This window comes from Triturus cristatus, chromosome 5_1, assembly GCF_964204655.1.
Source record: "Triturus cristatus chromosome 5_1, aTriCri1.1, whole genome shotgun sequence".
NCBI classification, from domain to species: Eukaryota; Metazoa; Chordata; class Amphibia; order Caudata; family Salamandridae; genus Triturus; species Triturus cristatus.
In genome coordinates this window covers 774,362,001-774,382,753 of record NC_140587.1, presented here as the reverse complement: position 1 = coordinate 774,382,753, position 20,753 = coordinate 774,362,001, and positions in this window count along the sequence as shown.

Genomic DNA, 20,753 nt, shown 5'->3' with positions numbered 1-20,753 from the left:
TTCAGGACGACATTTTAGTACATGCTCCTACGATGAATGAACACAATAAAATCTTAAGTGAGGTACTGAATAAATTAAAAGAGAAAGGTATGACAGTGACTAAAAAAATGAATGTATATTTGCACAAGATAAAATTGATTATCTTGGACATAATCTTACCTCTGAGGGAATAAAACCAAAAGATGACTTGGTGCAAGCAATTAAAGAAGCACCGTGCCCAAGTGATGAAGACTCATTAAAATCCTTTATGGGTCTTTGTGAATATTATTCAAGGTTTATTGAAGGGTATGCAGGAAAAGTTGAACCTTTAAGGAAACTTTTAAGGAATGGAGAAAAATTTAATTGGGAGGAAGAACAAATTCAAGCATTCAATGACATTAAAAAATCTATACTATGTGCACCAACATTATTACCTTATGATCCAGAGTGTAAAAATGTATTAACAGTTGATGCTAGTGCTATAGGCATTGGTGTAGTATTCAGTAAAAAAAAACATAAAAAAGAATCAACTGTCGGTTTCATTTCAAGACGTTTAAAAGAGGCAGAATTGGCATATAGTACCATTGAGAGAGAAGGCCTTGCATGTGTTTGGGCAGTGGAAAAACTCAAAACATATTTATGGGGCAAAGAGTTTGAAATTGTTACTGACCATAAGCCATTAATTTATATGTTGGAAGGATCAGGAAGAGGTAATAATAAGACTTCATCTAGACTTGTAAGGCTGATTGCAAAACTGCAAGAATATAATTATAAAGTAAGTTATATTCCTGGGAAAGATAATTCTAGGGCAGACTTCCTTTCAAGATTACCTATTAACGACTTTGGTGAGAATGAAAAGGAGGAAGTGGAATGTGTTGTTGCTCCAATTGATTCTACTATACTAAGTATAGGTGATATTTCAGAAGCTGAATGGATTGAAAATATAAAAAAAGACATCACATTGCAAAAAGTTATTGAATTTATTAAAACCAAGTGGCCTCTCTTGCGAAATTTGAATAATGACTTGAAATGTTATCATCACTTATCTGATGAATTGACTGTGGTTAATGGTCTACTCATGAGGCATGATTTATTCATTCCACCAAACAACCTTAGGAAAAAACTTATTTGCATCACAAATAAGGGACATCCAGGATCAACAGCTACGAAAAACATTCTCAAAGAATACTATTGGTGACTTGGTATTAACTCAGATGTCAACAACCACATTGACTTTTGTGAAGAGCGCCTTAGGGCTGATAAACATTGGAAAGTTAGTAAAAAGTATTTGCAGTTAGTTGACATACCAAAAAGCCCTTGGACAAAAACTGCTATTGACTTTTCTGGACCTTTTATATCTATGGAAGAAAATTGTAAATATCTTGTTGAATTATCTGATTAATACACAAAGTGGATTCACTACAAATTTTTGTCTTAAATTACCACTGACATTGTAATAGAATTTTTGCAAGATACTTTTGCTATTGAAGGTCAACCAAAAATGTTGGTTTCTGATAATGGTACCTAATTAGTTTCCTCAAAAATGTGCAGTTTTAAAAAAAATGTAGGCATTAAACAAGAAAAAACACCTTTGTACAGCCCTTCTTCTTATGGTCAGGTTGAAAGGGTTAATAGATTTCTTAAAGAGGGTATTCAACTAGCCATTGCATCTAAATTACCAGTAGAAAAAAATATAAAAGAAAAAGTTTGTTGTTACAACAATATAATAAACAAAATTACTGGACAAACTCCATTCTTTCTCATGAGAGGGAGAAAAAGTAATACCATGTTAACACCAAAACTTATGCATTGGTATCAAAATAAAACTAAATGTACCAAAATTGATGATTCAAAATTAAATATACATCAAAAAATAGTTGAAAAACAAATTTTGACTAAAGCATACGATGATGTAGCAAACAAAACTAAAAATAAGATGTTTAATACTGGTGATTTTGTCATCATCAAAAAACCAAATAAAGTACAAAAAGGTGAATCGACTTTTACAAGGCCATTCAAAGTTATAAAAGTAACAGATGGTTCAGTCTTTCTTGGAGAAAAAGGTTGGTGGAGTAAAAGTGATGTTGTGGGTCTCAAACCTGGTCAAGAAAAAATTCTACTTAAAAATATGGATAAAAATGATTCTAATTCTAATTTTGAATTCTATGACAATTTCAATAGAGATGTTAATGTAAGCCAATCTAATTTTAACAAATTTTCTGAAAGATCTGAAAATGATGTTCAGGATATTGTTGGGAAAGATGATTTTGAATTTCAAGATTCTTCACCAATAGTTATTCCGTTAGATGAACAAGAATCAGACAACATTAGTGATGGTAACTTACCTGGTTCTTCACATGATAGAAAAATCTTAAATAGAAGAATGTTAAGACAACCTAAACACTTTAATGATTTTGTTTTGTACTAAATTTGTAATTTCTTTTATAAAGCGGTGAGATGTTGTACTCCTTATCTTCCACCTATCTTTCTTGCTCTCTCCCTACCTCCTTTCTCTTCCTTCCTTCTCTACCAATCATATTCATTCGCTTCTATGACGTTCGTCTTCAGTATAAATGTGACGTTTTAGAATGTTCGTCATTTCAACCCTGACTTACATTTGAACTTGTTCCACCTGCGTGTGGTTCTTATAAATTACCTTTTACTTAATAAATCATTTATTAACCAACCTTCGTTGGCTCCTGACTCAACAGGGGCAGACAAGAATGTAACTAATTCGCAGTTTGAAAGGTCTCTGTTTGTTAATTCATGAAAGAAAGGAGTTCCATGGAATCGCGGTTCTAATTCTCACATCATACTCTGATTCAGGGCCGGCTTTAGCGTTGGTGATGCCCCGTGCGACAATGTTTGTTGGTGCCCCCCAATAACCACCTCCGTTACGGATTTTCTCACTACCACGCTTTAACAATGCCCCTCAAGTCTCCATAACCACTCTCTCTCAGATGCGTTTAATTAGTTTTATAGCGCTGTTGCCACTCATACTAGTGTAGGTTGTCAGAGCACTTTACATCACACACACTACACAGAGACAATCCATCATAGGTGTGTAGATTAGTGTATAGGAAATGTTACATAAAACAGGACTACAAGGAACAGGTGTCAGGTCATCCATGTTGATAGACAATATAGTTTAACATTGCTTGGTCTGGAGAAGCACAAACTCTGAATTTAAAACTTAACACCATGGTTGGGGGTTCTTTTTAATAATCAGAATTGATTTCTATCCAAATGAACCCGTTTTTTCAACATTAGGATAATAAAAGATTGGATAAAATCATTGCGCCCTAAACTATGCCTTGCACTTTTTATGCAGCTCTTTGGTGACAGGTAATAGCTCACTGTTCTATGTTAGGATTATAATTTATAAACTAAGTCACAAAAAGGTCATTCCGGAAAAAATACCGTAACCCACTGACCTATTTGTATTATATGCGCTTTGTGATCTAATTGGTACACATTCTTTGCAGCAAGCATATTAACCTTCTGCGCTGCCTTACCATGAGTCAAAAGTTCCAAAAGACAAACCTCCGAGCTCTCTCTAAGAAGCACATTAATCAGTGGAGTCATCTTGACATTTATATTTTTGCCTGTAAATTTGTGGAGGACAGGAATGCGGCAGCAGGTGCTTTTAAAACCACGTAATACTTCCAAATACGATGCCCCACCCAAGTCAGCGCCTGGCGCGGTCGCACCGATTGCACTGCCCTAGAGCTGGCCCTGCTCTTATTCCAGCTCTGGGAAGAAAGGTTTTTTGGCGCTGTATTAAATGCTAAAAACATGAAAGGCAGCAGTGCAGTGTGAAGGTCCCCTAGGAGGAGAGTTGAGATGGCTTGAGACTTATTGCATGGTTCTGGCCTATGAGGAAAGCACCAAATGATCTCTCCTTTGGAATACCAAAGGTAGTGGTTATTGCCCAGCAGGAGTACTGGTAGGGGCACAAATGAGACATCGTGTCTGGAAGCGACATGTCCTTTGTGCCACAGGATCCCCAGATGAGGTGTAAGGGACCAAGAAGACTACCAGTATTTTATAATGTGCCGCATCCGTTAATATGTGTATATCTCAAGGTACATCACTCAATATGGTCGCAAACAAGGGAAAAAAAAGACCATGCTGCCAGGTCTGACATGCTTTTTATTCCACTGGACATTGCCCAATGAACTGGAGCTCTTGGTGGCCAGTTTTGAAAGCCAAGGACCAATCCTCTGTCACTTTACCCAGCTCTCCAAGGTTAATGGCAACGGGCACAGAAATGCTTCCAATGAGCGAGAGAAAGAGAAGGGGGAGGGGGAGGTAGAGATAAAGCATCAGAGAGGTAGAAGAGATAGTGAAAAAAAGAAAAGAGAGAGACTGGGTGGATGGATAGAGAGAGGTTGCACAAGGAGAGGAAGGGAGTGGGGTTGGTCTGAGCATTTTTGCCAGGGCTGCTTTGGTTCCCCAGTTCAATTCGGCATGCTACAGTAAGGCTAACTTTAAAAACAGAAACAGTAAGAAGGAGGGAAGGAAGAAAGCTCTAGGCCAGTGGATGTGGATGAGCCCCTGGTAATTCACAGCTTCATGCAACACTTTTTCTGCAATCCCTAAAGATGAAATCTCATCAGATATTATTGGAGAAGGGACTCATAGACATTTGAAAAGATTCAGCAGGCCGTGAAGACACAGTCACTAAAATGGAAGAAAGAAGAAACAAAACATTCCTCGCCATGATCTCATCGTCTGGCACTGGAAGAAGAAAGTGTCTTTGTACAAGAAATTCAGGAAAATTGGCAAAACCAATCATGATGAAATACAATAAGGGCCAAAGGGGCACCCAGGTGATCAGAGGGCAAGGACAATAAGCCTACATACAGCACCCCTTACTATTGTGGAAAACCTGGAGCTAGAAAGGGGAGTAGCAATCAAGAGCTGCCATTTGGAGAGAGAAGGCCAGGGCTAATGTATTAGCCAGACACATGTTTATTTAGGACTTTTGGAGGTTTTATGGGGCTGAGGTTGGGGAAACAGAGTTTCATATTGGGAGAGGGCCATGTGTCATTATTGGGTGGGAGGGCCGACCAATTGCTCTTAGGAAAGGTTGTGACATGGAGGCTGATAGATTGGCATAGGGGACACGATGGAGGGCTGTCATGGGAGAGACAGCAGCAGACCAATAGAAGAAAGAGATAAGCACCTTAAAGTTTATGACCTATAATGGAAAGAGGCTAAGTAACTCTGTTAAAAGATTAGCGGTTTCACAGGAGCTGCAGCAGAGAGGTCCAGACCTTGGTTTTCTGAAGGAAACACATTTGTTGAGGACCAGGGGATAGTTAAGTCCCATTATTTCATGTACAGTATCTAGGCCTTGGCATGAAAGTTTAGAAGAGTGAGAACTTTACTGATTCTACAATTGTTGCAGGAGTCTCAATCATCTCTGGTCTCCATCCATGTCCCAAATGTGGGTCAAGAAGAGTTTATATGCACAGGTTTTCAGAAGTTGGTGGAGAAGGCCCCACGTCGGCTTTTGATTGGAAATTTTCTTACTATGGCTAAGGGTGTAGAACAGGTAGCAATAACCAAAGCTATCATGGGATGTACATTATTATGGCCAGAAGATGGGCAACAATAGTGCACTTAGGTTTAGTAGACACCTCTGCAGAAACACCTCATTGATGCAATACTTTCCTCATTACTCCTAAACACAGAACACTTATGGCCACGTGGACCATATCTTGTTGGACAAGTGCTTGTTGGGCATTGTCAGGAAGGCAGAGCACTGGCCCAAAACACCACATGGTCATTGTGTGGCACATTCCATGCAATGGATAATGACTCAAAAGGAAGGAGCACAGAATTGACTCAATGACTAGCTGCTTAAAGAACAATCTCTGATGCAAAGGATCAGGTATGATATAAGGGAAAATGTAATATGTATACCATAATGAGATAGAAGCAGCACTCGAGTGGGGTGCTCTACAACATGTAGGCAGGGGAGATTGTGTAGCTGAGACGTCTGGGCTCAAAAGGGAGAGTTAAGTCTAAAAACTCAATTCCTGCACACACAGCAGAAAATCTGCACCATACATTTTCAGAACAGAGTAATTGAGAAGGATAAGGTGGTGTATGCAGTCAAACATGTGAACCTAAAATATTATGAAGGAAACAACTAAGTGGTGTTCTACTCACAAACAGACTAAGAGCTGCATGGGTACATAGCTTTGTCACAGGAGTCCTGTGGCAGAGGGTGAGTGTATCACTTTTGAGGAAGGGAAACCAGAGGCTTTTTCAGGGATATTACTGGCACATTTATGAAATGCAGGGTAGTGAACCGGCGATGAGGAGTGTCTACTTGGGAGGGTGGGAGGGTTGTCTTACCTAGGCTATCAATGTAAAAGGGTGATAGGCAACATAGTCCAATAAAGAAAGAAGATATTCTGGCAGCAATCAAGCACCTTAAAAGAGGAAAAGCTCCTGGCCACATGGGTTCATGGCAGAGTTTTATAAGATTTTTTTTCCTGTAATACGGGGACTCTTTTGGAGTTGATGGCCATTCTTATGCTAATAATAATGTGGGTGCTTTGCTTAAGCTTTCTTTATGCTTTGTTCATGAGCTGCAGATTTATTTTAAGCAGGGGAAGAGAAAGGGAGCAGAGAAAGTTATATGAAAAGGAATTGGGACTGAATGGCATCATGAACGACGATTACATGAAATAACTACAAATTAGGGGTCAGAAAAGAAAAAGACAAGACTCAACTGATGATGAGGATGCCCTCTGAAATGGATTCACATGGGAAATTAATTGTGTGATGGTTAAGATAACCATCAGATGGGGGAATTGATAGAGCAGTAAATAAACAGCTTAAAAATCTAATAACAGAGCTGATAATTTGCCTTAGAGATAAGTGTGAAAACACCCAGCAGAGTAAGATGGATAGAAATGTGCCTTAATTAAACTTACAAAAGCATGTGTGCAAAATTAACGTGCCACTTGTTTTAAAAATGACACATAGAAAAATTGTGCAAAATGCACTAAGCATTCATTTCTATCAAATTTCCATTGAAGTTCCCAGGCTATTCCTCTTCATTTTTTCTATATTTTCTTATTTCTCACTTTAATAAATGAATGCTTTTAGGAAATGCTGAGCCATGCACAAATGTATTTGAAAGTTGACCCAAATTGACTTGCTTAAACTTATCATTGCTGCAGAACGTGCTAACTTTATAAAATGTATTTCTCCTTTTCAAGCTACATGTTCTCATTGTATTTAGACCGTTTCTGACTACTACATACTTATACAATGTTGAATCATGAACAGTATATTAAAACAATAATGCTCACATAAAGACGTGAATCTCATGATTTAACCGGGGCGTTGAAAATAAAAACTTTCTGTCTTTATAGTAGTTAATTGTTTTGCAGTAGAGCACTGAATAGATAATAGTTTAGACATTTCTGAAGTTTCTCATGGGAACCAAAGACAAATGCTACAAGAATATGGATGTTTAGCAACAAACGGATACTTTTAGATAGTACCCTGTCGACATTGTGTATTTACCACGGAAATGAAGAAAAAAGTTGCAGACCACCGAACGATTTCTCCTCATTGGCTCCAAATGATCTAACGCTGAAATGGATTGATATATGTGTTTTTGTGTTATATATAAGTGCGGGTTTCCTAGTTAGGGTAAAGAAGTCTCCTTTGGGACTTTTAAGGAGTCTTTTTCTGGACTCTTGTCTGGGGATTCTTAGAGATTTTCTGTAAGTTACTGCTGATGGCTTTTGTTACTTGTCACTTTGGCTGTGATTCTTCCTGATTTTCCTTCTTTTCTCATGCCTTTACGGGTGTAGCTACTGCAGCACCTGTTGCTTGCATATGGAGGCTTGGCTGAGTCTTCCTGAACTACTCTTTATGGGAAGTTCGATTTCTTAAATGCTCTATTGATCTCACTCTTTCCAAGAACTCTACATGGGTTCTGCCTAAATTCTGAACCTTATTTTATGTAGAATATAGACTAAATTCCTTTATGGAACACGCTTGTCATTATTTTTTACTCTAACCATGAGTTCTTGAGATTTCTATAAATGGATTTATCTGACTTATTAACCCCTTGGGTGCCAGAACTTTTCCCCCTCCTGTGCCTGGCGCTTCCTTAGCGGGTGGGTTTCATGACGAGATAGTCTCGTCATGGGCACAGCGCGACTGTGCTCCATGACGAGACTATCTCGTCATGGGCACAGAAGAGGTTAATTGAATAAAAAGATAAAAACTATCTACTAATCTCATAACGAGAAATAAAGGTTTTTTAATTGATCCTAAACTCTCCTCATTGATTGAACTAAGCAAGTGCAATGAAGATGTTTATTAAGATGTTTCCAATTTATGCTTTATTCTAAAAAGGTAGCAAAGATCCATTCGCCTGGAGAAGAACATAGCGCGGAGTTGAAGTCCACTTTTGTTAGTCACGTGTTGAACTGATTAAATTAAATAGATTTCCCTGCTATCAGATTTGTTTAACTCACACCAGTTAGCACGTATGAGAGATACCAGTATCACATTTTTGATAAAACCATAGAAATATCCTGGCCTCTAGACAGATATTCTTTTCTAAATAGATATTTCTTTTGCAGGATGTTTGTAACTCAGTTGGGTAGGATTATACTGGCACAAGTAAATCCAGATCAGTAAGGCTTCATAAAGGGGAGGAAGACAGGGGGCAACAATAAGAAGTTGCTCTATTTGAGAAACAACATTAACAAATGGTGCTGTTGGGGGCGTGGTTAGCAGCCGGAGATGGCGGACGCTTCTTAGTTGAGCTCTGGGCCAGGGGCTCCATTATCCTGTCAGTTACAGCATTCCCGCGAGCTGTGGTGGTGTCTGTCTCCCGGACGATGCCCCTGAAGGCGGGCGGACTGCTCCGGTGATCCTGTGGGGGTGACACGGGTCGCCGCTCCCGAGTGAAGCCGAGTGGCGGCTTTCGCGCCAGTCGGGGCCTGGCGTAGAGCGAGCAGGCTGCAGCCACGGAGCTCGATTGCTGCGGAGCCTCCAGACGTGCGGCGACGTGCGGCGACGTGCGGCGACGTGCGGCTGCGGGGTGCACCCGGCCTCCCGGATTGTGGCCTGGTGAGGGGACATTGTCAATTGGGCCTGAGTGTTCCGGCCCCTCCTGTGGGATGTCTCCACTGCGCCCACCTACCTACTAGCTGTGACGCCTCCGGAGTACATCCCTGGATACCGGCTGTGAAGCCCGGTGTGCCAGCTCCGCCTGCAGCAAGGTGACGACCGGCCAGTCCAGCCACCCTACACCGGAGCGCCCACGAGCTCACAGAGAGAGGGCGAGACGGAGATGTCCCTGATGGCGGGCTGAGCCTGGAACCCCATCACGCTACAGGTCGGTGGCGAGGGGCCGAGGGCCCGGGGTGGCATTGTGGCGACTGGGGGGCCTGCTGTGCCTCGGGAACCGGTTGTTCGCCTGCGGGGAGTCGTACCTGCGGAGGGGCCCCTGGTGATATTGGCGGCCTCCGGGGTGAGGCACCTGCCGGGTGGCGGCTGGCTGCGGAGAGGGCTACCGTGACGATCCTGGAGCCCGCGGAGGGGCGTCCGCTATCGGACCCGCGCTGGACTGAGTAATCTGTGGAGTGGTGCGTGGGGGCAGCGGCGGTGGGTCCCCAGGCCGGGGGCTTTCCTGGCGCCACGTATCGGTGGTGACTCCGTGAACTGGTGTTGATGAGTTGCGGGCTGGGGCTATTGACTGTGATTATCGCCGGGATCCCTGCCACCGGGGGGGGTGCCGTTGGTGGTCCCGGAGCGGTGCCCCGGTGGCGGGGAGGCTCTGTGGCCCTTGAATGGACTGGCTGTACGCTGGGAGGCCCCTTCCTTGTGGATCCTTACGTGCCTGAACACCGGGCACGCGTGGTTGCCTGCCTGCCTAGAGGGCGTTTGGGCCTGGTCGGGGGACGGCTGTGGGGGTGCGTGTCGTGGCCCGGTGGACTGCGCCCCCCTCGGCTGTGCGTGAAACATATTGCCTGGGTCTGAAGACCCCAAGAATACATCCGACCTTCCTGGACTGTCGCCCCTCCCCTCCCCCCCTCACCTTGGTACTGCGATGGGCAAGGGCAGTCGTCTGGTGTGGACACCGGGCCGCGCCCCCCAGATTGTGTGGATGAATGCCCGGGGCCATCGGCGGGGGTGGGGTCGCCGACTCCATCCCCGGACAAGCTGGATATTATCCTCAAAGAGATTAGAGACACTCGATCGGCGCTGGAAGGCCAAGTGGGGGCGATTTCGGTGGATCTGAACCTCCTGAAGGATGATCACAGGAAGCTGGCGGACAAGGTGCGACACACGGACCAGACAGTGGAGCCGCTGGTGACCCGGGTGGCGGCACACACCGAACAGCTTAACCTCATGCGCCAACAGATCGATGCCCTTCAGACCCGGGCCGATGATGCGGAAGGGCGCGCGCGCCGCAACAACCTTCGGATAGTGGGATATCCAGAGGGGGTGGAGGGCCCGAACCCCACGACGCATGTTGAAAACTGGCTGTGGACGGTGGTGGCCCCTACGGGATTTTCCGCCCATTTTACTGTGGAAAGGGCGCACCACGTTCCTGCGCGACGACCTCCGCCGGGAACCAACCCCCGCCCTATCTTGGCACGAATTCTCAATTATAGGGATCGAGATCACCTACTACAAGCTGCCCGTGCCAGTGGTCCACTACTTGTGGAGAACGCCACTGTCCTCATCTTCCCAGACTACACGCAGGTGGTTCAGCGAAAGCGTTTCTCCTTCCTGGAGGTAAAGGCGCGGGTCCGAGCTGCGGGCCTCCCCTTCGCTCTGCTTTTCCCAGCCAAATTGAGGGCGATCCATCAAAACCAGGCTATCTTCTTCGAAACGCCGGACAGTGCATGGGACTGGCTGGACAGGCACTTCCCGGAGGCTCTCCCGGCTGGGTGACTGGATTCTTCGCGGCCACAGTCGCAGCGACCCCCGCGAAGACGGAAAAAGACTATGCTAACGCAGAGCACCACCTCCAGCATTCCACGGCAGCAGCAAATCCGCGAGGGTCAAAGTGAAGCATTGTGTTCGGCCTCTTCCTTCCGATCTACCCGGCCACCAATTAGCACTAGCCCATCCGTAGGGCATTCCTTAGACTCGGACACGGATGGCAGCGTGGCACTGTTCCCGTCGGATTCCACTCGCCTGAGCAAGGACCCCCTTGAGAGCCTTCCAGACTGATATCCGAATCTTGACTCAACAATGCGAGGATTGCTCTTTGACAGTGCGCTTGGGGGTGGGGCCCCCCCCCCTCTTCCCTGTTTAATTGGAACTAACGCATATGCAGTCTGTCCGCCTCAGTGGGCGATTGGGACAATGTGGTATAATTCGAACATATATGAGTAGTTCCCCGGCCTGCCCTGTCTTGGGCACTTCCACGATTTGTACATGCTTTTGATCATTTTATGTGTAGTCTCCTTTTTTCCCCACTAGGCGATAGCACTGGTTCAGATTTTGGAATTATGTTTCAATTACAGTTTGGTCAGACGCAGTTGGGGTTTCGGACCCAGTATTGGGTAACAAAGTTTATTGTTTATAAGTTTGCCGCACAGTCTGGGGGGGTGGGGTGGGGTCGGGGTTGGGGGTGGGGGGGGAAGCGATTATCTCCAAGCGTGATGTCAGTCCCCAGGTCGTATGTTCTGCTCTCCTGGAACGTAAGAGGAATGGACTCCATTCAAAAACGCCACCGGGTACTGGCCCAATTGCACCGCCGCAAGGCTCAGATAGTATGTCTCCAAGAAACTCACCTACTCACTGCCGAGTCCCTGAAGTTACAAAAACGTTGGAGGGGTCAATTCTATGCCACTTCTTATTCCGCCTTTTCTAGAGGGGCTGCAATATGGCTACGGGCAGGAGTCCCCTTTTCCTTGTTGGAGAGCCGGATTGATGATCTGGGTAGGTATGTCTTATTGTGGGGTCTCCTGGATGGGTTGCCCGTAGTGTTAGGCTCCCTATACGCCCCTAATGTAGATCATGCCCAGTTCCTCTCCCGGGTTTCCGTAGCCCTGTCTGACTGGAGTGATTGTCCCTGGTTGCTTGGTGGGGATTTGAATGCTGTGTTTGATGTTGAACTAGATTGATCGCACCCTCCACTAGCTGGCACTGCTGCGAGAACCCGCGCTGCGGCCCTGGGTCGGTGGGCAAGGGGTTGAAACTTGCTAGATCTTTGGAGAGCACAGCACCCGACTGATAGGGAATACTCCTTTTACTCTTATCCCCATCAGTTGCATACATGCCTGGATTACGTATTGGGCTCGCCGTCTTTATCCTTTGCGGTTTCACACTGCACGTATTTGGGCAAAATCCTATCGGATCACAACCCTCTTGAATTGCGCCTCCAGTGGGGCCGATCTCCGACACCGATACCGACTTGGAGGATGCAACCCCTTCAATTAGAGGACCAGGTCTTCCGTGATACCTTACAAAAGGCGATCACCGCATACTTCACTGTTAACGAAGGCACAGCCTCGTCACGTTCCATAGAATGGGAAGCCTTTAAGGTCTCTATACGAGGGGTATCCCTGGGCTCCCTGGTGGGAGCCCGTAGGGAGGTGATCCGGGACTTGACAAACCTGGAGGCGTCGTTGCAGGAATGTGAAGTGGCGGCCCAACGGGACGGACAGGCAGAGGAACCCTTGCAGGTGGCCAGAATTAAGTATGCGGAGGCTCTAGAGCGGCTTCGCTTAATAGATTACAGGGCGTACACCCAGCGTACACACTCGGAGGCTGACAGAGCGAGTACATTATTAGCTCGGTTGATTGCCCCCCAGCCTGCCCTACTCCTATCCTGGCTATTAACACCCCGCAGCATGGCCGTACCCAGACCCAATTGGGGATAAACTTGGCGTTTCGGACCCATTGCGAGACGCTTTATGGAGCGCACCAGGCGCCGGGTGCAGAAGCGATGACTGAGTTCTTGGCACAGGCGGACTTACCAGTACTAACCGCAGCAGATACCCACGACTTAAAAGCGCCGATTACTTCGGCCGAGATCAGAGTGGCGATCAAGTCCTTGGCCCGTGGGAAGACGCCCGGTTCTGATGGACTGCCCATCGAATTTTACTCCACGTTCTCTCCTTTACTAATTCCCAAACTACTACAACTCTATACGACATCACTTGCAGAGGGAAGACTACCCCCTACCACTCGGGAGGCGATTGTCACATCCCTTTTAAAGCCAGATAAAGATCCCTTAGACATGTCTTCCTACCGGCCCCTGTCAATCCTGAATACAGAATATAAGATTCTTAGTAAGCTTCTTGCCAACCGCCTTCTCCCGCTTCTATCCCGGCTGATTCATACAGACCAATGCGGCTTCGTTCCACGGAGGAGTACGTCGCTGAATCTCCGGTGCTTCCACGCAATTCTGCATGCCTCCGGGCTTAGGCCATCGGGGGCAGGGTGTCTGTCCTTGGACATATCGCAGGCATTCGACACCCTAAGTTGGTCCTATATGTTGGCAGTACTGGCAAAGATGGGCCTTCTCCCAGAATTGTGTGCCTGGATTCGGCTGCTTTACGCCGCCCCCACGGCCAGGGCACGGACAGGTTCGTTAATTTCCTCGGCCTACCCTATTTTCCGGGGTATGCGCCAGGGTTGCCCATTATCGCCCATTTTATTTGTTTTGGTGCTAGAACCATTGGCCCAGAACCTTAGGCGGGCCATGATCCCCCATGGCATTCCAATGGAGGGTGTCCTGCATTCAGTCTCGCTTTATGCAGACGACATGCTGCTGTATTTTCGCAATCTCCAGGCCGACAAGGGGGAGGTGGCAGGTCTTTTTCTTCTTTTCGGGGAGGTCTCCGGACTGCACCTTAATGCTACTAAGTCTGTAGCCTATTCCCTTGATGGTGCGATCAGGGCCCCGGAGCTCCGTTTCGGACCCTTGTCCTTAAGGGTGGCGCCAGTCACTTTTAAGTACTTGGGGATTAATATATATCGATCAGTCTCGGATGTCATAGCAGGTAACCTGGTGAGCACAATTTCTTCGCTACGCTCCCAAATCGCATTCTGGAATACACTGCCCCTTACTGTAGCGGGACGAGTAGCGATATCTAAGATGGTGATGCTACCTCACCTGCTTTACCATTTTGTCAACATCCCGGTGGTATACCCCGCTTGGATCTTTCGAGAGTTAGATGTACTGCTGACCTCGTTGGTCTGGGGCCCAGGGAGGCGCAGGGTGGCATTAGCTAAGCTGCGACTACCGAGCGGTGCAGGAGGGGTGGGGGCCACCGACTTCAGGGCGTATTGCATTGTGGGTCAACTGCAATGGCTGGCATACTGGCTGGCCGGGAAAAACCTGTTTGAGATTGGCTACACCCCGTCACTACTAGCGCGCGGTACATTACAGTCGCTGTTGTGTCCCGGTGCCCCTAGACCATCGGATCCCCCGGCCCTATTGAAAATAGCACTTCATTATTGGTCGTTGGCATGTAAATATGCTAAAATTCACAACCCATATTCCCCTAACATACCGCTGTGTGGTCTCCCTACGAGGCAGGGAATTCTGAGTGCCGGGCGAATACGGAACAGGGGGTGGAGACAATTGGAGCCTTTTTTCAGGAAGGCAGTCTGATGCCACACGTGGATTTTGTGCGGGTGAATGGGGTGCCTGATACCCAGTTTCTGCTTCATGCGGTGGTCTTCCGGTACATCCGGGCACAGTGGAGGGCGACACCTGCAGAACCCTCAACGTTTCACCTCCTGCACTCCCTGCATATAATGGGCCATGGGCGCTTCCTGGTTCGCTGGCTGTACCGGGGACTCCGGGAACACACACAGGTCTCCTTGGCCCCTCTCAGGCTGCGGTGGGCAGCAGATCTGTCCCGGGCACTTAGTGATAAAGAGTGGTCCTCTATCCTGGAATACCCCAAGAAAGTGTCCCGCAATTGCCGGTTGAAAACGATCCAATTATTTATCCTCCATAGGGCTTACCTTACACCCCATGCGCTGGGTAAGATGTACAATGCGGCAGTTACGGCCTGTCCTTGCTGCCTGGCGCCTGATGCTGACCTGATGCACATGCTGTGGCTATGCCCGAGGTTGCGTGGATACTGGGGTAGAATAACACAAATCTTAAGTGCACTCACCGAGCGCCCCTCCTGGGACGTAGCAGAGGCTTGTTTATTGGGTCTTTTACCACTCCCCGTTAAGGCGAAACTATTGCGGCGTTTTGCCAATCTGTCACTAGCGCTGGCGTAGCGCCTCATAACGCAGCGTTGGAAATCACGTGCAACGCCGCAGGTGGAGACCTGGGGAGAGGAGGTGTTGAGATGGGCAGTGGCAGAGAGCGAAGCCCTATACCGCGAGGAGAGCCGGGGCTGCAAAAGCATCCTATATCCTTGGAGTGGGCACACCTAACTGAGCTGTTTAAGGGTGAGATGGGGGAGGTGAGGGGGTCTGAGGGGGCCACTCCCCGGGATCCCCGGAATCCCCCTGCGTGAGCCGGGATGTATGTGGGCGATTGGGCTTGATGTTCGCTGGTACCAGTCCCCTGGCATTAAATGAGGACGTATCCCACTTGATGGAGGCCGCATGCAGGTTTGAGGGGTCGAGCCTCCCGCCTCCCCCCCCCCCCCCCCGGGCCCTCTAGGGATTTTTCATTTATCTAATACTCCCTGAATGTGGCGCTGTGTGGATGACTTCCTTCCCCTGCTGCAGACGTGGGGTGTGGTCCCCTTCCCCCTTCCCCTCCCCTCTCCTCCCTTCCCTCCCAGGGAAATGCCTTGCGGCACTCAGACTGACTTTTAGTTGCGGCATGAGTTGGTAGGGTGGGTGGGTCTAGGATGGGTATGGGAGTTTCGGGAGTTGTGGGAATGTTAGACGGGCACTGTCCCCCCCATGAGTTCGATATATTGAGAGATGGGTATACAATACAATGCAATGTACCAGGTTGGTGGACCACCGGTTATCCTGAGGTGATATAGGGCTGCAATCTCATACTTACTACATTTATTTACAGGTTTGACTTTTGTCGCCTGCATTGTCTCCTCTACCATATATATGATTAATGTGATGACTGCAATTTGTAACCCATTGCTCCTTCTCATGAAAACTTAATAAAGTGTTTTAAAAAAATAAAAAAATAAAAATGGTGCTAATGTCGTTGTATGCAGAGAAATCCTAGGTGTGCATGAGGGAAGTACTAGTGAAGATGAGTTTTGGAAAAGGGTTGATAGATTGGCTGCTGGCAGGGTATGAGTCACTGAGGGCAGCTGTGAGAATGAGCAGGTTTTTATCAAAGCCTACCTGCATTTGCAGGGGATGAGGCATAGATGCCCTTGGTTCCCTCTGCTCTTCGCACTGTTCCTTTAGCTACTTGCCCAAAAATTAGATATAGTCCTAGTACAGAAGGGATGATACTGGGGATTGAAACTTTCAAACCTGAACTACTTGCAAACTACATTTCCTGACCCTATTGAACCCTATGCTAACAACTGAAGGACTCCTACAGGAACTGAAATTGTATGGTAGGTGGCAGGGTTCAAACTCAATGTGACAAGATCTGATGGCCTAAGGATGTTGCTAGATAGAGAAACATTGGATCATCCACAATACACTACTCTATTTAAGTGATCACCGCTCACATTTAATATTTGGGCATTGACATAATGGTGCTCATGGGAAATATCTTGTGGAAGAACTACATCACCATATATAGGTGAACTAAGGCTACACTTCAAGGTCGGCATTCCCATGTACTGACATGTGTTGGTCAGGGACATCCCTGGAAAACTATATGTGTTCTAGACCCTATAACTATAAACTGGGAGGACAGAACTCCTCCAACTGTAGGAACTCAGTGTATAGACACACATGGGCCTAGGAAAGCCGCGAATGTGGATGACGCAGTGCACATTACAGCTTACCAAAAGAGGTGGTGGATGTCCCAAACATTACTTACTACTATTTTTTGGTGTCCAAGACTACCATTTTTTGAAATTTCTTTTTTTATTGTCATACTGATCTGAAAACAAACAAGGGAAAAGGTATTTCTAAAATACAAATAGGTTAGGTATAGTACATACATATATCGCCAAGCTATACAGTCATAAGAGCACTTATCCTATCACAAACTAAATATAAGCCATCACAAAAACTATGAGATAATTGGCAACGGCAAGTTATAACTCAAGATACATTAAAATACATAATTATTGTTATTATTTCTTTATAGGCTAAGTAAAATAAATCAGGCTACTTCAGATAAAGACCACCCAGTTAAATCCCAGTTAAACCTACCCCATGTTCGGTCAAATATTTTAATAGAGCGTAATCCCCTGACTCTAGCTAAAGCAAATTCCCTCTCATATACTCCCCAAAAGATTACCCACCATTCTGCTGCTCTGGGGGGTATTGTCAAGACCCACGCTCTAGCTATGCACAGGCTGGTACAAACTGTTATAACACAGAGGAGACTTTTTAGACCTAAATCTTCCGCACCACTATATCCCAGTATGATCATCCTATTCATTAATTGCAGCTCTAAGCCAAGGCCAAACCTGATATGATTAGTCACATCCTCCCAATACTTCCACAGTTCTGGGCAAGTCACAAAAATATATGGCAAGTTAGCGGCCTTCAGTGCGCATTTAGGGCACTTGCTTTTTTCCCCTCTATCGCCCTCATCATTGCCTGACCATTTGACTAGTCTATCAGGCATATAGTATAACATACAAACTGTTATGAATTGTTGTAGTTTTAAGTTTACGGAGTGAGCTGATCTCTCCATCTTATCTTATGCTGCAGTTATTTCTAAACGGGTAGTATTTTCTGATAGGAGATTGCTCCATTCCAATGCAAGCTTCAGGCTTTCACTAACTCTTTGCTGGCAAAGTTTCTGGTAAATAGTTTGTATTAGTGACTTCCTGGGTGCTTGATAAAAATCTCCTATCAGATCAGAATGCTCCAGCACTTTTATACCCCGGCGTACCAGAAAGAAATCCCTGATTTGGGAGTATTTAAAAAAGAACCAATGAGGAAGATCATAGGAGCTTTACAGATTTTCAAATGTGCAGAACCCATTCGCATTGTATAGCTGTCCCAAACGCTCAATGCCATAGTTTGACCAGATTTTACAAGTTAAGTTGTGAAACAGTTCAGAAAGCATAGGGATTTCCCACATAGGGAAATACTCTTGGAAAAGTGGTAGAGAATATTCAACAGCGATTTACCGCCAAATATAAACAATATCTTTTACGGTCTTAAATCTTACTCTTTTGAAGTAATTGGGATCATTAATCCGTTGTAAAAAAAATCTACTATCTAAGCCAAGCACAAACCTGTAAAAGAAATCATAATTGTCTCCGACCAATAGTTTACTAAGATGTCCGGCAAATGCTGCCCATTAGTATATCTTATAATCTGGGAGCTGTAGACCACCCTGATTATATGGAAACTTAATATGCCGAATTGCTCGCTGTGCTGTCTTGTATCCCCCAAATAAAAGTCCAGAGAGCCCATCAAGTTTCTTAAAAAAAAGATTTGGCACCCGAAGAGGTATTGTATGGAAAAGACTTAAAAATGTGGGTAGGATATTCATTTTAATAATGTTGCACCTACCTATGATGCTGATGGGTAGCTTATGCCAGCTTGTAAAGCTTTGAACCACTTGCTGTAAGAGAGTCTCATAGTTCAAAGCAACAATCCATTCAATTTGAGAGGATATCTACACCTCCAAATATAGAGCTGATGAACAGACACCTAGGACTGGTCTAGTGTATTGAAAATTAAGAAGAACCTGGGTTTTACAGGCATTTAATTTATATCCTGAGAAAGTACCAAATCTATTAGCTTCATCTCTAATATTTTCTAGTGCAGATATTGAATCAGACGAATATAAGGCCACATCGTCAGCATATGCAGTAACTTTCAATTTGCATACTCCTACCCTAACTGGTAAGATATTATTATTCTTACATAGCGTGCGTAAGAGTTGCTCGAAATATAAGACAAATAAAAGAGGGGACAGTGGACACCCCTGCTGAGTTCCTCGCTTAGTCCTAAAAAGAGAAGATATCAGCACCCCATATGTCAGCTGAGCCCAATGAATTTTATATAAAGCCTTTACCCGATTACAGTAATGGCCACTCAGTCCATAACCCACAAGAGTGGACCAGAGACATTCCCAGACTACCCGATGAAAGGCCTTTTCAGCGTCCAACAGTATCATCCCCATAATCATGTTTAGTTTTTTTGCCACATCGAAAGCCACAATTGCGTGTTAACATGAGCTGCAGTATCCCTACCCAGTATAAAGCCATGTTGCTGGCTTGATACAAATCCAGACATAAGAGGAGTCAATCAGGTGGCCAAAATCTTAGCAAAAATGTTGGCATCCGCATTTATAAGGGTGATAGGTCGATCGGACCTGCAGTCCTCTGGGGCTTTTCCCTTTTTTAAGAAAAACACAATATTTGTCAAATTCCATGAGCTGGGGAAATCCCCACTTTCCCCTATAACTCGTACGACATCTTTTAGCAGAGGTACAGTATAGTCCTTAAAAACATTATAAAATTCTACAGGTATTGAATCATCGCCTGCTGCTTTACCACTGGGCGATGCAGCCAATGCCACTAGTATTTCTTCACTGTTAGTTTTATTTTGAAGAGTTTCCCCTTGTTCAGCCTTAATCCTTCGGAGGGTGCACCCAGATATGTATTGGCTAAACCCCAATGCATCAAACCCACTACCTTGGCCGTGTAGCTTCTGGTAGAATCCACCGAATTGTTCCAATATTGCCTGTGTCTGTGTGTGTAGGGCACCATCCTCCCGTTCAATCGCCTTAATCTGACTCTTTGTCCTTTTGTTAGCTAGTTGGTGAGCAAGTACTTTCCCTACCCGCTCACCATATTCATACTGAAGAGAACTGTGTTTATTGTAGTTGACCGCTATCTTCTCCCTCAAAATGCTTCCCAGGCGTAATCGCTTCTCGGTCAAGGAGAAACATAATTCCTGTTGATCTTGTTTAATTGAACCAGCATGTGAGATTTCTGCCTGTGTTATAGCCTATTGAGTTGCCCTCATATAAAGTTCCTTATTATTGTTTTTCTGGTATGTATATACTGCTGGGTGATGCCTCTTATAAAGGCCTTCATAGTGTCCTATAAAATCTGTGGAGATGCGGACCCTGCATTATTCTCCATAAACTCCGCTAGTTCTTTTTGTACCCTACAGAGTAGTCCATATAACCAGGCAACATTGGGTGTAATGAACTCCAAACATCTATGAGACAATGTAAGTGAGCTAATTCAAGAATGGAAGTCCTAACCTTCCTCATTCTTGAAGAGGCACGCTGATTAGTTGAATCCTTAACATAATCCATGGTGCAATTAAAATCGCCAATAACTAGCAGTTCTCCCTGCCAATAATTCTAAAGTTAGCATATCAAAAACAGTGGGCTCATCTAGTTTGGGCCGGTCTAATACACACAGAACATATTTAATGCCATCCATTACTAGTTGCACAATTGCCCATCTCCCCTTGGATCAGCTGATGCCCTCAGAAGATTGTATTCCATTCTTCTATCTGCTAGAATAGCGACCCCCCTGATAGAAACCGTCTGAGATGTACCGACAATAATATCAAAACCCAGCTGTTTCAATAAAAACCAGTTCTTATGAGCCAAGCCAAGTGAGTTTCAGTAAGACATACTATACCTATATGGGTTTATACATTTTCAATTCTTCACACACTAACTGACGTTTACTGGAACTGTTTAA